The sequence below is a fragment of the Adiantum capillus-veneris genome, chromosome 4, assembly GCF_014529385.1.
Source record: "Adiantum capillus-veneris isolate H3 chromosome 4, ASM1452938v2, whole genome shotgun sequence".
NCBI lineage: Eukaryota > Viridiplantae > Streptophyta > Polypodiopsida > Polypodiales > Pteridaceae > Adiantum > Adiantum capillus-veneris.
The window spans coordinates 125,725,159-125,747,718 of record NC_140934.1 but is presented as its reverse complement, the minus strand read 5'-3'; the positions used below and the strand labels follow the sequence as shown (position 1 = coordinate 125,747,718).

The window sequence follows — 22,560 nt, the reverse complement described above, 5'->3', positions numbered from 1 at the left end:
TCTTTCAAAACATATTAAGTGTGTAAGTGAAAGGCGAGTTTAGGAAAAAAGATAGATGAAGGTGAAAAGTCAAAAGACAGATGAAGGTGGAAAGTCAAAAAATATTTTGTGTCCATAATAAAGAGGTGATCGACTTCACATTGTATATTTTTTTTTCTCTTCTCCTTTATTTTCCCTTTAGCGTTCTCTTCTCCTTATAGTGCTCTCTCTCTCTCTCTCTCTCTCTCTCTCTCTCTCTCTCTCTCTCTCTCTCTCAAAGTTGTATCGCTCCTTCTCACATCCAACTGCTATTGTTGCAAATCTATGTGCTTCGTCATTGCCCATTGCTGCATGCTATAGACTAGCACATCATTTTTGTTGTTATTTAAGGTTCAATTAGGAATACCTTTCAATTTTGTTGAAGCCATTAGGAATACCTTTTAATTTTCAATATGTATGCAAATATGTGGTGGCCATTAAGAAAAATAAAAGTCAATGAAGAATATAAAAGATTTTTGCTCTCTCTCTCTCTCTCTCTCTATCTATCTCTCTCTCTATCCTTTGTAGTTTAGGCAGCACAAGGCTTCAATTTGCATGAGCCACGAGGCCTTCTTGTCCTCATACAAAAACAAAGTAGTCTGCAAGAGGTAGATGGCTAAAAACGAAGGAGATGGGGTAGTGATGTTGTATATAGAGCCATAGAAGGAGCCGGAATGATGTCGTAGGGTAACATAGGGATCCTCTACCCGCTAAGAAAAGGACTCATGCATATGCTTTATCTTCTCTACACCATAGTCGAGGACGACTATGATTTCCAAGAGAGAGGTAATGTCATAATAATCAATATCTAATTCTCCTAAATGATTTTCTCATACTAAACTGATCATTTAATGTGGGAAGTGCCAAGGGAGAAAAAGCTAGAATATTGGTTAAGCTAGCAGACCGGCCACAGTAGGGATCCAAAGGAGGGAAAATAGGGATCCAAAGGGGGGGCCATCTGCAAAAGAGCCATGTGAAACAATGGGCCAAAAAGACCCTAAGGTTCAGCCCATTAAGACTTCCAAAATGCTAAGGTTCCAAAATTCAAAGGTTGTGTCCAAAGGTCAACCCTAGGAAAAATTGGATGCTTTGTGTGTGCCCTAAAAGTCTTTGCACATCCCTACATGGGAGGGGGCGAGCCCCAAAGCTAGGGGATGAGAGAGAAAGCCACACACACACACACAGGCTCCCTTTACACAAAGGGAATGAGGGACACATGTCAGCTCCCTAGGCCAGATGCCCACAAGGTGTGCCCAATTCCTATTGGAAGACCCTTGAAGTGGACCAATGAGAATTAAGCTAGAGTAAATCTAGTTTAATTAATTTAAAAACATTTAATAAAAGAAACCAATGAGAATTAAGTCTCCTAGAAGACTATTGGGCAGTCTCCCAAGGGGTCCAATGAGCATTCAGGAGCCCCATGGCTTGCCTGATTCCTATTGGCCAGGAGGCAAAGGGGTCCAATGAGAGTTTAGTTTAATTATTTAATTACCTAAAGCTCTCACAAAAGGGGAAAGGGGGACACATGTCAGAAGGCTATCACTTATGCTGCTTAATTCCTATTGGCTTGACCTGGGGAGGTCCAATGAGGCAAAAGCCAGACCTAATTAGCAGCTAGGGCTCGCCCAAGAGAGAGGGGGGGCTGATTTTTGCTTGGCATTGACACACACACTCTCACACTTGACCATGTGTGAAGGAAAATACTCTATCTCCTCCCAAGCTTTAATGGAGAGCTCATCACCTACTCCAAGCTTGTGAGATAGAAGCCTACATCAACACTCTCTTGGCATATGGATGCAAATCCAACCAAGAGCCAAGCTTCAATGCATGCTCATCTTCTCTACCAAGCTAATTACTAAGCTAAGCTATGCTAATATGAGTGATTATGTGAGGAGATGTACATCTTTCTCGTAAGATACTTCTTTTTCCTCTCAATCTACTCTCATACCCTGCTAGCTCTCACCATCTTCGAAGGTGTGTGAGGTCTTGGGTCTGAGAACGGGGATAATTCAAGTTGTGTTTGATTAAGTGTTTTGCTTGGTGTATGAAGCTTCCATCTTCATTGCACTAGCTAGTCTTGAAGGAACACAAAGAATTGTATTGTACAATGTCTCTCTTGATGGGAGAAACCATAATACAAAACCTTTTGGAGGGGGGACCGGCTCCATGCAAATCCGGTCCTCAACTGTTGTCAATAGCTTAATTTCTCTCTCTTTTGAAAGTATTGTCGATGCTATCTAACTAGGTGTTATGCTTTTTGTTGCTCTCTCCACCCAAGCACTCTTGTAATTCTCATTAGGAATCTATTCTAATGAAATGCCCACTATGTTCATGCTAATTTCCGCTACACATAAGATTAGGCCATTAAATGTTACATTGGTATCAGAGCTCAAGGTTTCTCTTTTCTTGCTCAAGAAGGGAGGTCCTCAAGCTAGCTACAAATGGTTGGTATTATTAATTGCCTGTGAGTAAGTAGAATAGGGATTTTTCAGCCTTGCAGTGCGCCTGCCTTTGTGCAGTTAACGGGGCATCACCGTCGAGAGCTATGGTCTTAATAGTGGAGTCCTACGGGGCTTGCCTACGGCTTAACCACTATTGAGCTATTAGAAGCTTGACAGGAGCCGGTGCTGTTTTGGTGTCGAAAGACCCTCTCTTCTATTCCTTGCAATTAATGGTATTCGAGCCGCGGGTACAGTAGCTTGAGTGCTTTTTCTAAAGGGGTAAAGAGGAGTAGCAACTAGGGCTTGAAGTGCCAAAGTACACCTAAAAAGTTTACACCTAAAAGTTGTTAGAATGGCTGACAATAGTAAAGAGAGTGAAATTAATGTTGATAACTTTGATTTTGCTCATGAGCAAGCTACTAATGATGCTTCAATGCTTGTTAACTATCTTGTTTCTAGGCTTCAACAAGCCATGGGCAATCCATCTCTCCAAAGTGAAGTGCAACGGCAGCTCCGTGCTCACGGGATTCTCCAAGCTCATCACCATGACGAGAGAACACCTAGGAAGCCTCCTTGTGAGACTACCAAAAGAGGTCTCTCTCCGATTCGGGAAGAAGAAGAGAATCCATATGAAGGGCTCAAGAACTTACTTCTTGATGATGCATCTCCTTCCCAAAGGAGAACTCAAGAGCCTCCACCGAAGGAACGAGAAAGAAGCGAGTCTCCCGCCACCTCGGCGGAGATGGCTCCACGAAGACGGCGGGCTAAACGCTCTCCATCACCACCAAAGCGGAGAAGACCATCACACTCTTCTCCACGCCATAATTCAAAGAGGGATGATAAAAAGCAAGAGAAGAAAAAGGCGAGAAAGAGGACACCCTCTTCTCCATCTTCTTCATCCTCTTCCTCTTATGAAAGCTATGGTGAAGACGACAAAGATCAAGACAAGAAAAAGGCGAGAAAGAGGTCACCCTCTTCTCCACCTTCTTCAAATTCTTCATCTTCTGAAGAAAGTGATGGTGCAACTTTTGAACCATCAAAAAGAAGAGGCCATAGGAAATCCTATGCCGCATGGAAGAGGTCGTCCAAGCTGAAGAAATTCAAAGAGGGAGGGAAGAGCATCTCTTTCCTTACCTATGATGGCACCTTTGGTGCTACAGACAAAGTTTTGGCCTTTATCCAGCAATTCGATGCGGCGTTTGGAGATGAGGGCTTCACGGAGTCCTCTAAGCTACGCCATGTAGCTATGCACTTTCAAAAGTCCGCCAGACAATGGTGGTCTAGCCTACGAGCCAACGGTGAAGCTCCACGAACATGGAAGGCTTTAAGAGCTTCCATTATGAAGCAGTTTTTGGCCACCGATGCCAAAGACAAAGTACTCACCGAATGGCGAAGCTTAAAGCTCTCTCCCAATGAATCCATCCACAAATATGTAGACAAGTTTTGGGACCTACAACTCAAAGCCACTGTCTTCAAAAAGTTGGATTTTGGAGAGCAAAAGCAACAATTTTGTGCAGGCTTAACCGAAGAAATGGCGGAGTATGTCAACTCCCAAAGGCCACGTACCATATCGGCGGTAATACACCATACTATGGTGGCCTCGCGAATCAATTTCCAAACGGGGGGTAAAAGAAATAATAAGTCCCCCGGAAAACAAGGGTTCCAATGAGCCTAAGGGGAAGGACAATGTCCAAAAGTCTCCTAAGGGCAATTCCAACAAAGCCAAAGAGAAGGGAGTTTACAAAGGAAAGAATAAACTCTCTCCTGAAGAGCTTGAGCGTTATCGTAAAGATAACCGGTGTTTCAAGTGCGGCGAACAAGGGCATGCATACCGCGCTTGTCCCCAAAAGAACAACCGCCAAGATCCTCCTAGAGCTTCTTTGGTTGAAATCCAAGAGGAGGAGATTCACCAAACTCACCACAAAGGATCTTCTCTATGCCATGCTTGGGGAAAGGTAAGAGAACATGATGCTTTTATTCTCTTTGACCCTGGTTCTACTCACAATTTCATATCTATGGAGTTAGCCACCAAGCTAGGCATACAATCCTACGAGATGGGAGATATCCTACCCGCAGACAGTGCCTTCAAGGGGCAAGAAGCTTCATTCACTCCCTTAATCGGGAAATTGAGGCTTCATGTCCAAGGCTATGTGGACAAAGAGGACTTCTTTATCTCTCCTCTCAAGCATGAGGATGTAATCCTAGGGGCACCATGGTTTGACCGCCTGGCTGCCGATGTTAAATTTCCTGAAAGGAGAATCTCCTTTAAGTTCAGGGAAAAGGACATGTATATAGATGCTAAGGAGATGGGTAACACCATCCCCATTGTACATACACCAGCTTTCAACAAGTCAATAAAGAGCTCTATTTCCGTGTACATGATTTTTGTTAAAGATTCTCAAAATGAACCTAATGCTTTAACAAAAGAAAATAAAAGCAACCAAAAGGAATTAGAGTTATCTAATTTTCTCAAGGGGTTTCAAGATGTTTTTATTGACGACATCCCTTGTGAGCTACCTCCTAAACGAGGTAATGACGACCATGCAATTGAACTTCTTCCAGGAAGTTCACCGCCTAACAAACCTCCTTATAGAGTTTCTCAAGCTCAACAAGAGGAGATTATGCGGCAAGTGCATGAGTTAATTGAGAAGGGCATGGTTAGGCCTAGCTCATCTCCATTTTGCTCACCTGTGCTATTAGTGCAAAAGAAAGACGGCACATATCGTATGTGTGTCGACTATAGAGCACTAAATAGGATCACTATCAAGAATAGGTTTCCCATTCCAAGGGTAGAAGACCTATTTGATAAGCTACAAGGATCGACCTACTTCAGTAGGATTGACCTAAAAAGTGGCTATCATCAAATAAGGATAGTTGATCAAGACATTGTAAAGACCGCATTTCGAACTACATTTGGTCTTTACGAATACATTGTCATGCCTTTTGGCTTGACCAATGCACCAGCCACATTCAACCGCTTGATGGAGAAGCTGTTCAGGCCTCATCGAACCTTCACTGGAGTGTTCTTTGATGATATTATCATCTACTCTAATTCATTGGACGAACACAAGCAACACCTCCAGGTAATATTTCAAGTTTTAAGAGAGAATAAACTTTATGTTAATCGAAAGAAAAGTGAATTTTTCTTGCAAGAGATTCAATATTTAGGTCACATTATCTCTCAAGATGGAATCCAAATGGATCCATCCAAGTTAGAGGTAATAAAAGGATGGCCTAAACCAAGGAATCTTCATGAACTAAGAAGCTTTATAGGTATGTGTGCATACTATAGACGCTTCATAGAAAAGTTCTCACGAATTGCAGGACCATTACATGACCTAACAAAGAAAAATATTAGGTATACGTGGTCTGCTAAGGAGAACAATGCTTTCGAAAAGCTTATCTCTCAACCTGTGCTTACACTACCGGATCTCTCAAAACCATTTGAGGTCCAATGTGATGCTTGTGGTGATTACCTTGGGGCTGTTCTGCTCCAAGAAGGGCACGCCATAGGCTATGAGAGTCGAAGACTCGACCCTGTTGAGCAAGCTCTAGGCATATACGAAAAAGAACTCCTTGCAGTTCTACATGCCTTAGACTCATGGAAGCACTATTTATTAGGGACTCCTTTCATTCTGCGAACGGATCACCAAAGTCTTAAGTACTTCATGACGCAGACCAAGCTCTCCGACAAACAAATGAGGTGGGCAAATTTTCTTTCGCAATTTCATTTTCATATTGCTCACATTGCTGGCAAGCATAATCAAGTAGCCGATGCACTCTCAAGACGACCGAGAGTGAATGCGGTTTCCATAGCAACTCACAATGATCTATCTTCAATGATAGATGAGTATGCTATTGATCCCGATTTTAGAGATGTGATTTCAGCCCTTGCATTAGGGAAGAAAGAAGAACCATTTACTTTACAAGATGGTTATCTTCTCTATGGCAATAGACTATGCGTTACTAACTCACTACGTGAGAAAGTAATGTATGAATCTCATGCTCCCCCATATGCGGGGCATAGAGGGATTCAGTCTACCCTAAAGGGAATTGAAACATATTTCTATTGGCCTACCATGAAAGTGAACATACACGAGTATGTTTCCAAATGTGTGGTATGTCAAAAGACAAAATTTGATAGAGGGAAGCAACTTGGATTGCTTCAACCATTGCCAATCCCTAATTCACCTTGGGAGAGCATATCCATGGATTTTATCTTTGGATTGCCTAAGTCTATCCATGGGAATACGGGAATATGGACGATAATAGACAGGTTCAGTAAACAAGCTCATTTTATACCTGTCAAAAAGACTATCAAAGCCCATCAAATGGCAACCCTCTTCATTTCACAAATTTTCAAGTACCATGGCTTGCCAATGTCCATAGTGTCGGATAGAGATCCTAGAATGACCAGTAATTTCTGGAAGGGTCTCTTTGAGAATTTAGGAACAAGGCTAAACTTCTCTTCGGCCTATCATCCACAAACTGATGGCCAAAGTGAAATAGCTAACCTAACCATTCTTGATCTACTAAAAGCCTATGTAACGGAAGTAGATCAAAGATCCCAATGGGAGAAGTACTTACCCTTAGTAGAGTATGCTTACAATAACACTGTACATACTTCCACAGGAAAAGCACCTTTCGAGGTAATTGAGGGAAGATCAAAAAGTCCCTTGCTACTTAAGGTACATGGGAAGATCTTCGCTGCAGATGAGTATAGCCGAGACCTACAAGAATCTTTCCAAAAGATTAAGGATGCTATCTCTATCTCATAGCAAAGGCAAAAGGCTGCTGCTAACAAGCACAGAAGAGCCCAAGCCTTTAAAGAAAACGATTGGGTCTTGTTAAAGTTTCCCAAGGCTCGATTAAGGCACACGACGGGCAAGAATACTACGGGCCACCAAAAGTACTATGCTAAACTAGCAAAAAGGTATTATGGTCCCTTCCAGATTCTTAGGCCAATCAATGAGATGGCCTATCAACTTAAGTTGCCCAATCATTGGCTCATACACAATGCTTTTCATGTGAGCCTATTAAAGCCTTACAAAGGAGAGCCACCTCAAGAACCAACTATTGAAGACCCACCGGAGATCGAGGACCACGAGGAGGTGCTGCAGCCCGAGTCCATTCTCCGACATGAAGACAAGGTATTAAGAGGCGGTAAGACTATCCGACGATATCTTATTAAGTTTAAGAATTATCCTTTTGAAGATGCTAGATGGATGCAAGGCATACAATTAAAGGATAACCTAAACCTTGTCAATGCTTACAATGCTTCCCAAGAGTAAGCAAATGTACAAAATGTTAAAAATGAACAAAATTTTTGTCTTATAAGACTCTCTTTTTCTTTATTTGTGCACAAAAATGAAGTACTATGCATGCTTAGATCAAGTTTGTGGAGACGACGTCTCCCAAACACCAAGTAGAGCTTGTCACTCTACTATGGAAGACTGATAGGACTAATGTGCAGACATGCTTGCGGCAGCCTCAGGCTCTCAAGCGCCAAATGGACTAGTCATCCATTATGGAATGATGTCGTAGGGTAACATAGGGATCCTCTACCCGCTAAGAAAAGGACTCATGCATATGCTTTATCTTCTCTACACCATAGTCGAGGACGACTATGATTTCAAGAGAGAGGTAATGTCATAATAATCAAATATCTAATTCTCCTAAATGATTTTCTCATATTAAACTGATCATTTAATGTGGGGAAGTGCCAAGGGAGAAAAAGCTAGAATATTGGTTAAGCTAGCAGACCGGCCACAGTAGGGATCCAAAGGAGGGAAAATAGGGATCCAAAGGGGGGGCCATCTGCAAAAGAGCCATGTGAAACAATGGGCCAAAAAGACCCTAAGGTTCAGCCCATTAAGACTTCCAAAATGCTAAGGTTCCAAAATTCAAAGGTTGTGTCCAAAGGTCAACCCTAGGAAAAATTGGATGCTTTGTGTGTGCCCTAAAAGTCTTTGCACATCCCTACATGGGAGGGGGCGAGCCCCAAAGCTAGGGGATGAGAGAGAAAGCCACACACACACACACAGGCTCCCTTTACACAAAGGGAATGAGGGACACATGTCAGCTCCCTAGGCCAGATGCCCACAAGGTGTGCCCAGTTCCTATTGGAAGACCCTTGAAGTGGACCAATGAGAATTAAGCTAGAGTAAATCTAGTTTAATTAATTTAAAAACATTTAATAAAAGAAACCAATGAGAATTAAGTCTCCTAGAAGACTATTGGGCAGTCTCCCAAGGGGTCCAATGAGCATTCAGGAGCCCCATGGCTTGCCTGATTCCTATTGGCCAGGAGGCAAAGGGGTCCAATGAGAGTTTAGTTTAATTATTTAATTACCTAAAGCTCTCACAAAAGGGGAAAGGGGGACACATGTCAGAAGGCTATCACTTATGCTGCTTAATTCCTATTGGCTTGACCTGGGGAGGTCCAATGAGGCAAAAGCCAGACCTAATTAGCAGCTAGGGCTCGCCCAAGAGAGAGGGGGGGCTGATTTTTGCTTGGCATTGACACACACACTCTCACACTTGACCATGTGTGAAGGGAAAATACTCTATCTCCTCCCAAGCTTTAATGGAGAGCTCATCACCTACTCCAAGCTTGTGAGATAGAAGCCTACATCAACACTCTCTTGGCATATGGATGCAAATCCAACCAAGAGCCAAGCTTCAATGCATGCTCATCTTCTCTACCAAGCTAATTACTAAGCTAAGCTATGCTAATATGAGTGATTATGTGAGGAGATGTACATCTTTCTCGTAAGATACTTCTTTTTCTTCTCAATCTACTCTCATACCCTGCTAGCTCTCACCATCTTCGAAGGTGTGTGAGGTCTTGGGTCTGAGAACGGGGATAATTCAAGTTGTGTTTGATTAAGTGTTTTGCTTGGTGTATGAAGCTTCCATCTTCATTGCACTAGCTAGTCTTGAAGGAACACAAAGAATTGTATTGTACAATGTCTCTCTTGATGGGAGAAACCATAATACAAAGCCTTTTGGAGGGGGGACCGGCTCCATGCAAATCCGGTCCTCAACTGTTGTCAATAGCTTAATTTCTCTCTCTTTTGAAAGTATTGTCGATGCTATCTAACTAGGTGTTATGCTTTTTGTTGCTCTCTCCACCCAAGCACTCTTGTAATTCTCATTAGGAATCTATTCTAATGAAATGCCCACTATGTTCATGCTAATTTCCGCTACACATAAGATTATAAGCCATTAAATGTTACAAGCCCATGGAAAACAAAGATAAAAATGATGCAAAGGGGAAATCTAATGCTCAAAATAATTCCCAAGGCACTTCCAACAACAACAATCGGTCCAAGGAGAAGGGAGTTTACAAAGGTAAAAACAAACTCTCTCCTGAAGAGCTTGAAGGTTTTCGCAAGGACCATAAGTGTTTCAAGTGTGGGGAGCAAGGACATGGCTATCGTTCTTGCCCGAAGAAGAATACTCGCAATGAGACTCCTAGGGCGTCCACCATCGAAGCTCCAAAAGAGGATACTCATTGCAAAGGATCATCACTCTCCTATGCTTGGGGAAAGGTAAGAGAGCATGATGACTTCATCTTGTTTGACCCTGGCTCTACTCTCAACTTCATATCAATAGAGTTGGCCACCAAGTTGGGCATTCAAGCTTTTGAGATGGGAGATATAGTAACAGCTGATGCAGCTTTCAAGGGACAACAAGCCTCCGTTACTCCCTTGATTGGGAATTTGAGGCTTCATGTCCAAAGCTATGTCGACAAAGAAGACTTCTTCATCTCTCCTCTCCAACATCAGGATGTTATCCTAGGGGCACCATGGTTTGATCGCATGGCTGCCAACATGAAGTTCCCTGAAAGGAGAATTTACTTCACCTACAGGGGAAAGAACATGTATATAGATGCTAGTGAGCGTGGTCGCACTATTCCACTTGTAAATCCTCTTTCTTTTGATAAATCAATGAAGAGCTCAGTTTCTACGTACATGATTTATGTCAAAGAGTCTCTAAAAGCTAATAATGTTTCATCAAATGAAAATGATAGGAATCAAGAAGAGTTAGACTTGTCTACTTTTCTAAAAGGATTCCAAGATGTGTTCATCGATGATATCCCTATGGACCTACCTCCAAAACGAGGGGATGATGACCATCGTATTGAGCTCCTTCCAGGAAGCTCACCGCCTAACAAACCTCCTTATCGAGTCTCACAAGCTCAACAAGAGGAGATTATGAGGCAAGTACAGGAATTGGTAGACAAAGGGATGGTGAGGCCTAGTTCCTCTCCCTTTTGTTCTCCAGTCCTTTTAGTGCAAAAGAAAGATGGTACATACCGTATGTGTGTGGACTATCGAGCACTAAACCATATCACTATCAAAAATAGATTTCCCGTGCCTCGGGTAGAAGATCTGTTTGATAAGCTACAAGGCTCTACCTACTTCAGTAGGATTGACCTTAAGAGTGGCTATCATCAAATAAGGATAGTGGATGAAGATATCCTAAAGACCGCGTTTCTCACAACATTTGGTCTTTATGAATATTTAGTCATGCCTTTTGGCTTGACTAATGCACCAGCTACTTTCAATCGTCTCATGGAGAAAATTTTTAGACCATATCGTAAATTCACTGGAGTGTTCTTTGATGATATCATCATTTACTCCAAATCTTTGGAGGAACATAAGCAACATCTCCAAGTGATTTTTCAAGCCTTGAGGGAAAACAAACTTTTTCTCGACCAAAAGAAAAGTGAATTCTTCCTTCAAGAGATTCAATATCTAGGACATATTATCTCTCACGATGGTATTCGTATGGATCCATCAAAGTTAGAGGTAATAAAATCATGGCCTAACCCAAGGAATCTACATGAGCTAAGAAGCTTTATTGGTATGTGTGCATACTATAGACGCTTCATAGCAAAATTCTCTCAAGTAGCAGGACCACTACACGACTTAACAAAGAAGAACGTTAAGTTTGTATGGACTGCTAAGGAGCAAAATGCTTTTGAAAAACTCAAAGAGAAGCTTACTTCCCAACCAGTCCTCATGCTTCCAGATCTCTCAAAACCATTTGAGGTCCAATGTGATGCTTGTGGTGATTGCCTTGGAGCGGTTTTGCTTCAAGAAGGGCATGCCATAGCATATGAGAGCCGAAGGCTCAATAGTGATGAACGAGTCTTGGGCATTTATGAGAAAGATCTTTTAACTGTTCTACATGCCCTAGATACATGGAAGCACTACCTATTGGGGACTCCATTTATCCTACGAACCGACCACCAAAGTCTCAAGTATTTCATGACACAAACCAAACTTTCCGACAAACAAATGAGGTGGGCAAATTTTCTTTCTCAATTTAATTTCCATATTGCTCACATAGCTAGTAAGCACAATCAAGTTGCCGATGCACTTTCATGACGACCAAAAGTTAATGCGGTGTCTATAGCTACTCACAATGATATATCCTCTATGATAGATGAGTATGCTACTGACCCTGACTTTAGAGACATAATGTCAGGCCTTGCTTTGGGGAAGAAAGAGGAACCATTCACCTTGCAGGATGGTTATCTTCTCCACGGCAATAGGCTATGTGTTACCCATTCCCTTCGTGAGAAGGTTATGTATGAATCTCATGCTCCTCCATATGCTGGGCATAGAGGTATTCAACCTACTCTCCGAGGAGTAGAGACATATTTCTATTGGCCTACAATGAAAGTGGACATACAAGAGTATGTTTCAAAATGTGTAGTATGCCAAAAGACCAAGTATGATAGAGGGAAGCAACCTGGATTACTCCAGCCATTGCCTATTCCAAATTCACCATGGGAGAGTATATCCATGGATTTCATCTTTGGATTACCCAAGTCTATCCATGGGAATACAGGAATATGGACAATAGTCGACAGGTTTAGCAAGCAAGCACATTTTATTCCTGTCAAAAAGACTATTAAGGCACATCAAATGGCAACTCTCTTCATATCTCAGATTTTCAAACACCATGGATTACCCACATCCACGTGTCAGATAGAGATCCTAGAATGACCAGTAATTTCTGGAAAGGTCTCTTTGAAAATCTAGGAACAAGATTGAATTTCTCTTCGTCCTATCACCCACAAACGGATGGCCAAAGTGAGATAGCCAATCTTACGATACTCGATCTACTCAAGACTTATGTTACCGAAGTAGATCAACGCTCACAATGGGAAAAGTATTTACCTCTAGTAGAGTATGCCTACAATAATACTGTACATACTTCTACGGGGAAAGCACCTTTCGAGATCATAGAGGGAAGACCTAAAAGTCCCTTGCTACTCAAAGTACATGGGAAGATCTTCGCCGCCGATGAGTATAGCCATGACCTACAAGAATCTTTTCAAAAGATTAGGGAGGCTATAGCCATCTCTCAACAAAGGCAAAAAGCTGCTGCTGATAAGCACAGAAGAGCCTTAATGTTCAAAGAAAATGATTGGGTCTTACTCAAGTTTCCTAAGGCTCGATTAAGGAAAACGACGGGCAAAAATCCTACGGGCCATCAAAAGTATTATGCTAAACTAGCAAAAAGATACTATGGTCCTTTCCAAATCTTGAAGCCCATCAATGAAACGGCTTATCAACTCAAGTTGCCCAACCATTGGCTTATACACAATGCCTTTCATGTAAGCCTACTTAAGCCCTACAAAGGAGAGCCACCAACTGAACCAATTATTGAAGACCCTCCCGAAGTTGAAGACCAAGAAGAGGTGCTACAACCCAAAGCTGTCCTTTGGCATGAAGACAAGGTACTACGACATGGTAAGATAATCCGATGGTATCTTATTAAGTTCAAAAATTATCCTTTTGAAGATGCTAAATGGATGCAAGGAGTACAACTTAAGGATAGTATGAACCTTGTCAATGCTTACAATGCTACATTAGAGTAAGCAAATGTACAACTCTCTTTTAAATGACTCATGTTTTTGTCTTATAAGACTAATCCTCTTTTTAATTGTGCACAAATTTAACTAGTATGCATGCTTAGAATCATGTTTGTGATGACGAAGTCCCTCAAACACCAAGTAGAATTTGTCACTCTACTTTGGGAGAATGAAATGGACTAAAGAGAAGACATGCTTGCGGCAGCTATGTCTCCCAAGCACCAAATGGATTAGTCATCCATCTTGAAAAGATGTCGTAGGGTAAAAAAGGGATCCTCTACCGCTAAGTACGATTGACTAATGACTAAGGCTTTATCCCTTCTACCTCATAGTCGAGGACGACTATGATTTCAAGAGAGAGGTAATGTCATAAAATCTAATATCTAACCAACCCCAATGATTTTCTCGTATTAAATTGATCACTTAATGTGGGAGAATAAACGGGAACAAGTGTTAAGATATAGATATGTTCTTATAGATCTATCTCAACACGGGGCCAATAGTAAAGGGGCCCAAATGGGAGATGGTCTATCAAGAGCAAGGCTAACCAATGGAGCATAAGACCTTAGGGTTAGCTTCATTGAAGACCTCCAATAATGTGTGTAAAAGTACTTTGACCTTAGGTAAGTTAGGGTTGAGCTTGAGGTGGGAACCCGGCCCAAGCTCGAGGTGCTTGTCGTGCTTGAGGTGCTTGTCCTGCTTGAGGTGCTTGATTAAGATGCTTGAGGTGCTTGACTTGGTGCATGATTAAGGTGCTTGAGGTGCCTTGAGAAGCTTGCCTGAGATGCTTGTGGGAACACCCCCTACTTCAAGTGCTTAGTCATGCTTGATGACTAAGGGGCTTGCTCATCCAAAGTCAAAAATATCCCTACAAGGAGGGGGGCGAGCCTACAAGGGGGGGGGATGAGAGAGAACACACACACACACACACACACACACACACAAGGGAAGCCCCAGCTTGAAGAGGCAGCAAGGACACTTGTCAAGTTCCTCCTCATGTTGCCCTCATGGTGTGCCTGAAGCCTATTGGTTGGCCACCCAAGGGGTCCAATGATAATTTAGGATATTTAATTAATTGATTTTGCATTTATCAAGTCCTCTCTCTCAAAGAGGAAAGGGGGACACTTGTCCCAAGGCTACCCTTGTTGCTTGTAATGGCTCCTGCTTGTGATTGGCTAGGCCTGGAGGGGTCCAATGAGCTTCGAGCATGAGCTACAAGGGGGGGTCGACCCAAGCAAGCTAGGGGGGTGCTTAGGGGGTATACTCACCCACACACACTCACAAACACTCTCATTGTGTACTATGCAAAGGCAAGAGCTCCCTCTCCTTCTCCAAGCAAGTAGAGGTTGAGAGCCTACACCAACACTCTTGGCTATGGAGTGCAAATCCATCCAAGAGCCATGCTTCAATGCTTGAGCTTTCCATCTATTTCTTCTTCATTACTATGCTATTATGTATGCTAGCACAAGAGTTATGATAAGTGAGGAACTAGCTCTTTCTCGTATGAAATGTTTCTTCTTCCTCTTCCCTACCCTCATTCCCTGCTAGCTCTCTCCACCTTCGAAGGTGTTTGAGGTCTTGGGACTGAGACTTGGTATAGTTAAAGCTTTCTTCAAGTTTAGGTTATGCTTTTATGGTGATGCATGAAGCTTTCCATCTTCATTGCTTCACCTAGGTCACAAGGAACACAAAGAATGTATTGTAACAAGTCTCTCTTTATGGGAGAAATCATAATACAAATGCCTATTGGAGGGGGGACCGGCTCCACATAAATCCGGTCCTCAACTGTTGTCATGTTCTCTAAATTCTCTCTCTTGCAAAAGTATTGTCCATGCCAAGTTAACTAATTGCTATGATTATGTTGCTATCTTCAATTATGTCTACCCGCTATACTCACAAAATCATTTCTTGAAATTACTCTCATTAAATTCCGCTACTCTCAAATTGAATAGGCAAATTCCATTTCATTTTGATAATACCTATCATGAACCTTTGACTCGTCTAAACACACTCAAAATTCATTCTCTGCTCGGCTCGCTCGTCTCTCTCACACACAAAATTCATTCTCTACTCAACTATCTCGTCTCTCAGACACACAATCATGCATCTTGTTTCCATGTCCCAGCAACACAGAGATGAAGTTGGACACGTACAGGGAATATTGTTGCTAAAGAAGATGCAGGCAGACTTGATTTTGCTGAACTAGAGGTATTTGATTTTGCTGAACTAGAGGTATTTGATGCTGGAAAGGAGGGTTTTCAACCGAAAATCCATGAAAAGCTCCGAGAGGGCCACATTTAGGGCTATGCATCAGTTTCTCAACCACGAGCCAAAGGATGCAGGACAATGCTTGGATTCTAATGACATGCAGAGAGGAGCAACACGCTGCTAGGGAGAAGCCAACGAAAGCAAGTCGAAAACGTCATCATTTTATCCGTTACGATAGAATCCTTGGCATCTACAAAGTGGAGAAAGATAAAGTTTCATTGACTCACTTTTTTGGTCTTGAACAATTCAAAGAATACACGGATAAGCTTGACAATCTTGAAGAGCATGGGTCATTGAACATCAGCGCAATCAGCAGAAGGCTAAGAGCATAAGAGCTAAGCGGCGTGGACGGTCAACACATCATAGCACACACAGGCAGCCCCGTCCTTGGGGTGCAGTGGCATCCAACAGTAGATATCTGTGTTCTCATAGGGTTTAATTTTTTTTCAGTTAGTTCACAATTACTTCCATGGTGTCGGACAGCCTGCGCCGAAGGCAAGGGGAGAGGGAGAATCCGCTACAGTGCTCAGAGGGCAGCTCCAGAAACGAAAATTGCTCCTTTTGCCAACATGATCTCGTAGAGAGAGAGAGAGAGAGAGAGAGAGAGAGAGAGAGAGAGAGAGAGAGAGAGAGAGAGAGAGAGAGAGAGAGAGAGAGAGAGAGAGAGAGAGAGAGAGAGAGAGAGAGAGAGGTTCTGTGCAAGTTGACTTTCCTCCCTAACAGCTTTGCCTTCTTTTTCATGGCCCAACACATGCAAGCTTTGGCAAAGTACCCTTGGCCTAACAGTTAAGATGCACAAAAGAATGGTGGACCGATTACTTTGGACGGGCTCACCAATGCAGATAGTAGAAAATGAGCACAATGAGGAGTCGAACGTAAATAGATTTTTATATAGAAAAAAGACACCAGTTTGACCTGATTGGTTAGGCCACAGGATCATGAGTCCACTACTTTAAAGAGGAGGTTCGAGTCATGTGTTACACATTTTAATGGCTGACATGCATATGAACATTGAATTGTACAGCTTGAGAGGTGGAGATATGCATGAACAAATGAATATAATGATACACAAGTAATGCTCGTCACAAAGATGTGAGAATGGAAAAACAAGCCTGCACCATAAGCGATTGGAGAAAGGAGTAGCAAGCTGCTTGGCCGTTCTATGGTCAACAATGTGAGGAATAGCAGCAAGGCTGTGTTAGCGATGGGAGAAGCAATAAACTTTGGAAGGGGGAGGGGGGCAAGGCTACGTTAGTGTTGGGAGAGACGAGAAGACTGGCAGGAGGAGGTGTACTTTTGAAGAATCTTCCAACTAATAATTTTTTTAAAAGAAGCGCCAAATGTGTATGCCAATAGCATGTTTGATGTGTTTTTTTTCCATTTCTTTTTACGGAGAATCAAGATTGGATGCTTTTATGAGCCAACAGGAAAGAGAAAAGGGTGTGTGTTGGGCTTCCTTGTCTCTACATTGTCGGTTGCCTGCAATGTGCAGTGCCCTCCACCTCCTCACGGATGGGCTTTAATGAATCAATCTGCCTCTCACCTCCTTTCAACCCTTGTGGAAAATCTGCAAGAGCATGAGCAAGGGGAGAGCATTACTGTTGCGCAGCAGGGGAGGAGGGGACCTAGTTGGCCTTTTGTATTGGCACCATTGAGGTTATGGAATTCATGTCTGGACAAAGAGGTTTGAAAAGGCTCAAGTGTGCTTGGATGGAGACACTCAATTGAGCCCAGATGGCCTTATACAGGTGGTTCCCATGAGAGGGAAGTTGTGGCAATGGTCTGATAGGACATATGTAATGGGAGTTCTCAATTGTCACACCTGATAGTTTCAGCAATGGTTGTAAGTACTTCTTGGTGCAGAAAGCAATTTTGCAAGCTGAAGCCTTGGATCAAGCAGGTGCAGACATCATTGGCTTGGGTGCACCGTCTAGGAGGGCATATGCCTCCAAGCTTACAAGTGATGAGGAGCTTGCTCGGCTCCTACTTGTTCTGGAGGCCATTAAGAAGTTTCCATCCATGAATTCTGTAAGGCTTTCTATAGATACCTTTTACTCCAAGGTTGCAAGAGAGGCCGTGAAGCACGGAATTCACATGGTGAACGACGTATCTGGAGGATAATTACATCCTGACATATATAAAACCATGGCAGAGTTAGGTGTTCCTTATGTGTTGATGCACATGAGGTGAGATCCATTCGCAATGTTATAAGAGAAAAACCTACAATATTATAATGTGAGTGTAGATGTTGCTACAGAGTTGTGTGAGAGTCTAAGAAAGGCAGATTCTTTAGGTATACAAACTTTTCAGGACCTTGATCATAGTGTGCGTAAAAAGGAGACAGGTGGCGATGATGCCTGTGTGGTGCAGGAGGGGGCCTCTGAGAAGAAGTGAGGATGAAGGGGGCATGTCGCAACAAAAGCAGATAGAAAAAGAGAAGAGGGCTCAAGGGGCCTCCTTGTTGTCTTTCAAGCTCTGCGCATGGCGATGGCCTATGCATGTGCTAGGCAGGAGGTGCTCACGTGCATCTCGAGCACATGCCAGGTCACATAATGGGTCGCCCGCGAGTCCCAGCCTATACGGCCTCCTCCATGCAACTGATATGTGAGGGTAGAGCAGATGACATGTGGGGAAAGGGGGGCTTGGGGGGAGGAGGGATTCCCCTTAATTCTCTCCCCACTTCAGACCCACTATATAGTATAGAGACATTAGGTCTCCCCAATCTCAGAAAAAAAAGGTTGTGAAAGCATGAAGATTCTAGGTAAAAATATTGGAAGGTCATGGAGAACTTTGTGAAAGCATATGGAAGGTCGAACGTTAGGCCTCCCCAATCTCAAAAAAAGGAAAAACAAGTTGTTAAAGCATGGATATTCCAGGTAAAAATTTTGAAAGGTCGTGAAGAAATTTGTGGAAGCATATGGAAGGTCGAACATTATCAATAAACTTTTGGAGGAGTTGATACCTCTCAAAGTGCAGGTGCGTAGCTGTAGAGCTTGGCGAACTGCGGAGGGCAAGAGGTTGTCACCATGACAGTTAAGGGAGTGCAGGTGAGGTCGAAAACAAGGCAAGACTATGGCGAGTAGATTGTTGTTAGATGAGTGAATGAGATAGTTGCTTGGCCCTTGGGAAGCAAGAGTCTGCAACCATTGCTTACCAAACTCGGAATCCGCATATTGGTTCTTCATGCTGTTGAAAGACACCCCTTGTATAGAAACTGTGGATCCTGACTCAAGAGCCAAAATCTGTCCTTTGCGACTCAACGCATCTGCAACATGGCTAGCTTTTCCAGGTACATACTCATTCAAACCTCCAAATTGCTCAAAAAATTGTGACCACCGTGCTTGGCGATCACTCCAATGTGCACTAGGCGTAGACTGTTGCTAAATGGACTATTTTCTTAATTTCTTGAGTTTTTTTTTTTTTGAAATTAGGATATTTAAAGATGTGCACTTGAACCGTAAGGTTAGGAATTGCAGATCTATTGGAATTATTAAAAGCCATCAGGAACGGAAAACTCTGATGCGTAATATGATGGGTGACATTAAGTATCGCGAAGGGGTTTTACCGTTAGTTCGGTAGGAGAGACCGGGAAACGAATATTCCTGATGCGTCACGTGATGGGGTGACGGGAGCATTGGAAAGGGAATATCTCGTTGGTCTGGCAGGAAACCCGAACTAGAAAGAGGAATACGCGTAAAGACACAAGCACAAGAATAAAGATGGGTTCTGAGAAGCTTTTCTTAAAAAGCGGAAAATTTAAATGAGTTTTCTGGAAAGAGCAAATGCTTTCCCGCGAGGAATCTATGTCTGCATTGCATTTGTACATGTGGTTGCATCTAGGGACGCCTGGGAAGTGTTGAGAAAAGCATTATTTTAAACTTATAAGGTTTTATTGAGTTTTTGGGCAGGTTCAGACCAATTTTAAAATATGCCGGCCGCCCACTTGATAAGTGGGCAGCCACGTAGAAAATAAAGCAACGAAACCAGCCAGCGAATTCTCTCTCCCTATTTCGGGTAGAGCAGCCACAAAAAAAAAAAAAGCCAGCCGCGATCTCTACGCGAGCAACTATTCGTGTCGTGGCGAAGGAGCTACCAATTTTAAAATATTCTCACTGAAAGGGAGTTACCAATGTCAGCAAGAGAAGACTCTGTCACCAGATAACGCAAGAGATCGCGAGACTACGAAGTACGGAAGTCGCTTATCGCGCAAGAGCGGCATGTATCTATTGTGGATTGGCCATACGAATTGTTGTCGTGTATTTGTGTATGTATTTGCAGGTACTTCATCGCAAAGGAGAAGCGAGAGGGCTTCGGCGCTACGCTTGGGAATTCTTGGAACGGAATTCGGAAATTGTCTGCGGAGTCTCGACTCCGAGTATAGACGGAAAAAGGATTGAGAGCTCGTCTCTCGGATTTCCCTTATGGGAAGGAACGACCATCGAGTCAGAGATTTAGAACGGAGGGGTTTTCTCCGGTTCTTGTGCTTGTAAAAAGATTCTTTCTAATAAAGGATTCTCTTTAAGGGGGGGGGGACCAACCCATCTTCTGGTCCCAAATACTGTGTCGAACTTCTCCGTCAACTCCGTTTAGTTTTATTTTCATCTTGTTGATGTTTGTGACAGTGGTATTAGAGCTCGGATTCCTCTCTCTCTCTACAAAGAAGGACGATTCCGGGAAGGAACGAGAAGAACCATGACAAGCCACGGAAAAACCGCTGAAGACGAACTTCATGAAGTGCGAGCACAACTCGCAGAATTGCAACAACTCATTTCGTTGCCGGATGTCCAAAAGGCTTTGGACGGAATCAAGAAGCCGCAAGGAACGGATGTCGATGGGCGTCAGGAAAATCCTGTTAATGGAAGTAACCCGCAGGTGGATGGTGCGGAAAAAGGTGCCGAAACGCACAAGGGATCTCCGGAGCAAGACAAACGGCCTTCCAAGAGCAAGGGCCAGGAAAAAGAACTTTCTCTGCTTAATGAAAGCAAGGATGTCTCTATCTCTTCTCCATCATACCCTCCTGATTATACTACTGAATCTACTTCTCATACAGTATCTAAATCTTCTCCCAAGAAGAAAACTCCTACTACTTCCCTACATGCTACTAAAGAGAAGCCCCAGTTCAAGAGGGATAACCGCAGACGTCACCTCAAGATGCGGATTTTCAAATCCGGTGACAAGGATGTGAAGTTTCATAACTACACATGACAGAGAGATATCTCCAAGGCACTGTCTTTCATCATGCAGGTTGAAGTTTCTTTTGCCAACGGAAACTTCACTGAAAAATCCAAGTTGCGTCATGTTGGGATGCATCTCAAGGAGACTGCAAGCAACTGTTGGCTAGCCAAAATTCTGGAAGGTACTCAAGCCAGAACCTGGACTCAATTTAAAGCTGAATTCTATGAACAATTTCTTCCACCTGATTTCGAGAAGGACATTCGGAAGGAATGGGGCTGGCTCGCCCAGAAGGAACAAGAGAAAGTCACGGCTTACGTTGACAAGTTTTGGTCGGTTCTTCTAAAAGTTACGCCTTTTATGAAGATTTCTGACGAAGAAAAGATGTGAAAGTTTGAAGCAGGTCTTCAACCACCGCTTCGAAAGAGCATGAAGGTGTACCCATACGACACCCTTCAGCGGATGATGGAGTCGGCAATCATTGCCGAGGATTTACATTCTACTGGTACCTCCAGACGGATGAAACATAGCACATACCGTGCAAGGCAAAGAGCGGTCTATGATGACCATGGCAACCAAGGCAAAAAGCGTTCCCCAGAGGACCCGGACGAGCCTAAGAAGCCAGAGGGTACCGGAAAACGGCTTAAGTATCTCACGTCGAACCACGTACAAACCTTCAAAGAGCAAGGAAGGTGCTTCTACTGTGGTGAAAAAGGACACATGAAGCCCGACTGCCCTGTTCGGCAGCAACAGCAGGAACAAACATCTTCGAAGAAGGAACAATTGAAGGAGAAATCCGCTCCACCGAGCTTGAATTCCATTCCTGATGTGCAAGGGAATAAAAAAACCAAGAAAGGGAAGCGCCAGCTCCTTAAAGGCTGGGGATCTGTGAATAACCAGCGGGTGCTGATCCTCTACGACCCTGGATCGACGGACAACTTCATCTCACTGGAAACTGCAGAACGCTTGGGCCTTACACCGGCTCAGCTTGGAACTCCAGTCACTTCCGGATCGGCATTTGAGGGGTTGACCACCACTGCAACTCCCGTGCAAGGACAACTCAATCTCCGGATTGGTGAATACAAGGACCGTGAATGCTTTTTGATGGCACCTATCGAGGGATGTGATATCATCTTAGGTATGCCATGGCATTACCATATGCAACCGGTCCCAGATTATGTAGAAAGGACCCTCGCTTTTGAGCATGAGGGTAAGAACATTAAAATTTTTGCTGATGCAGGGGATTGGCTATTCCCAATCGTAAGCCATATCTCCATTAAGAAGGAAATAAAGAAGTGCGTTTCTGCTTACTTAATGTTTGCACGTGAAAGAGATAAAACTAATGAGGGTTCGCTCTCTAGTTTGGAAATTAAACGTTTTCAATTTCTTGAAAAGTATAAAGATTGTTTCACGGATACTCTACCAGACAAGCTACCTCCGAACATCTGGAAGATCATCGCATTGATCTCGTACCAAGTAGCTCTCCCCCAAACCTACCCCCTTATCGGGTTAGTCTTGCTCAGCAAGAGGAAATTTTGAAGCAAGTCAACGAGCTTCTGGAAAAAGGTCTAGTACGATTAAGTACTTCGCCTGACTGCTCTCCAGTTCTACTAGTACAGAAGAAAGACGGCACGTTTCGAATGTGCATAGATTATCGATCTCTAAACAAGATCACTATCAAAGAATCGCTTTCCGATATTCTCGATAAGCTGCAGGGAGCAAGCATCTTTAGTCGCATTCACTTAAAAAGCGGGTATCATCAGATATG

The 22,560-nt window shown here is 43.1% G+C and overlaps 1 pseudogene; it reads left to right on the top strand.

Moving 5' to 3' along the window:
- The first annotated feature begins 17,142 nt into the window (after window positions 1-17,142).
- Window positions 17,143-18,014, top strand: LOC147459947 (folate synthesis bifunctional protein, mitochondrial pseudogene; annotated as a pseudogene).
- Window positions 18,015-22,560: the final 4,546 nt, after the last annotated feature.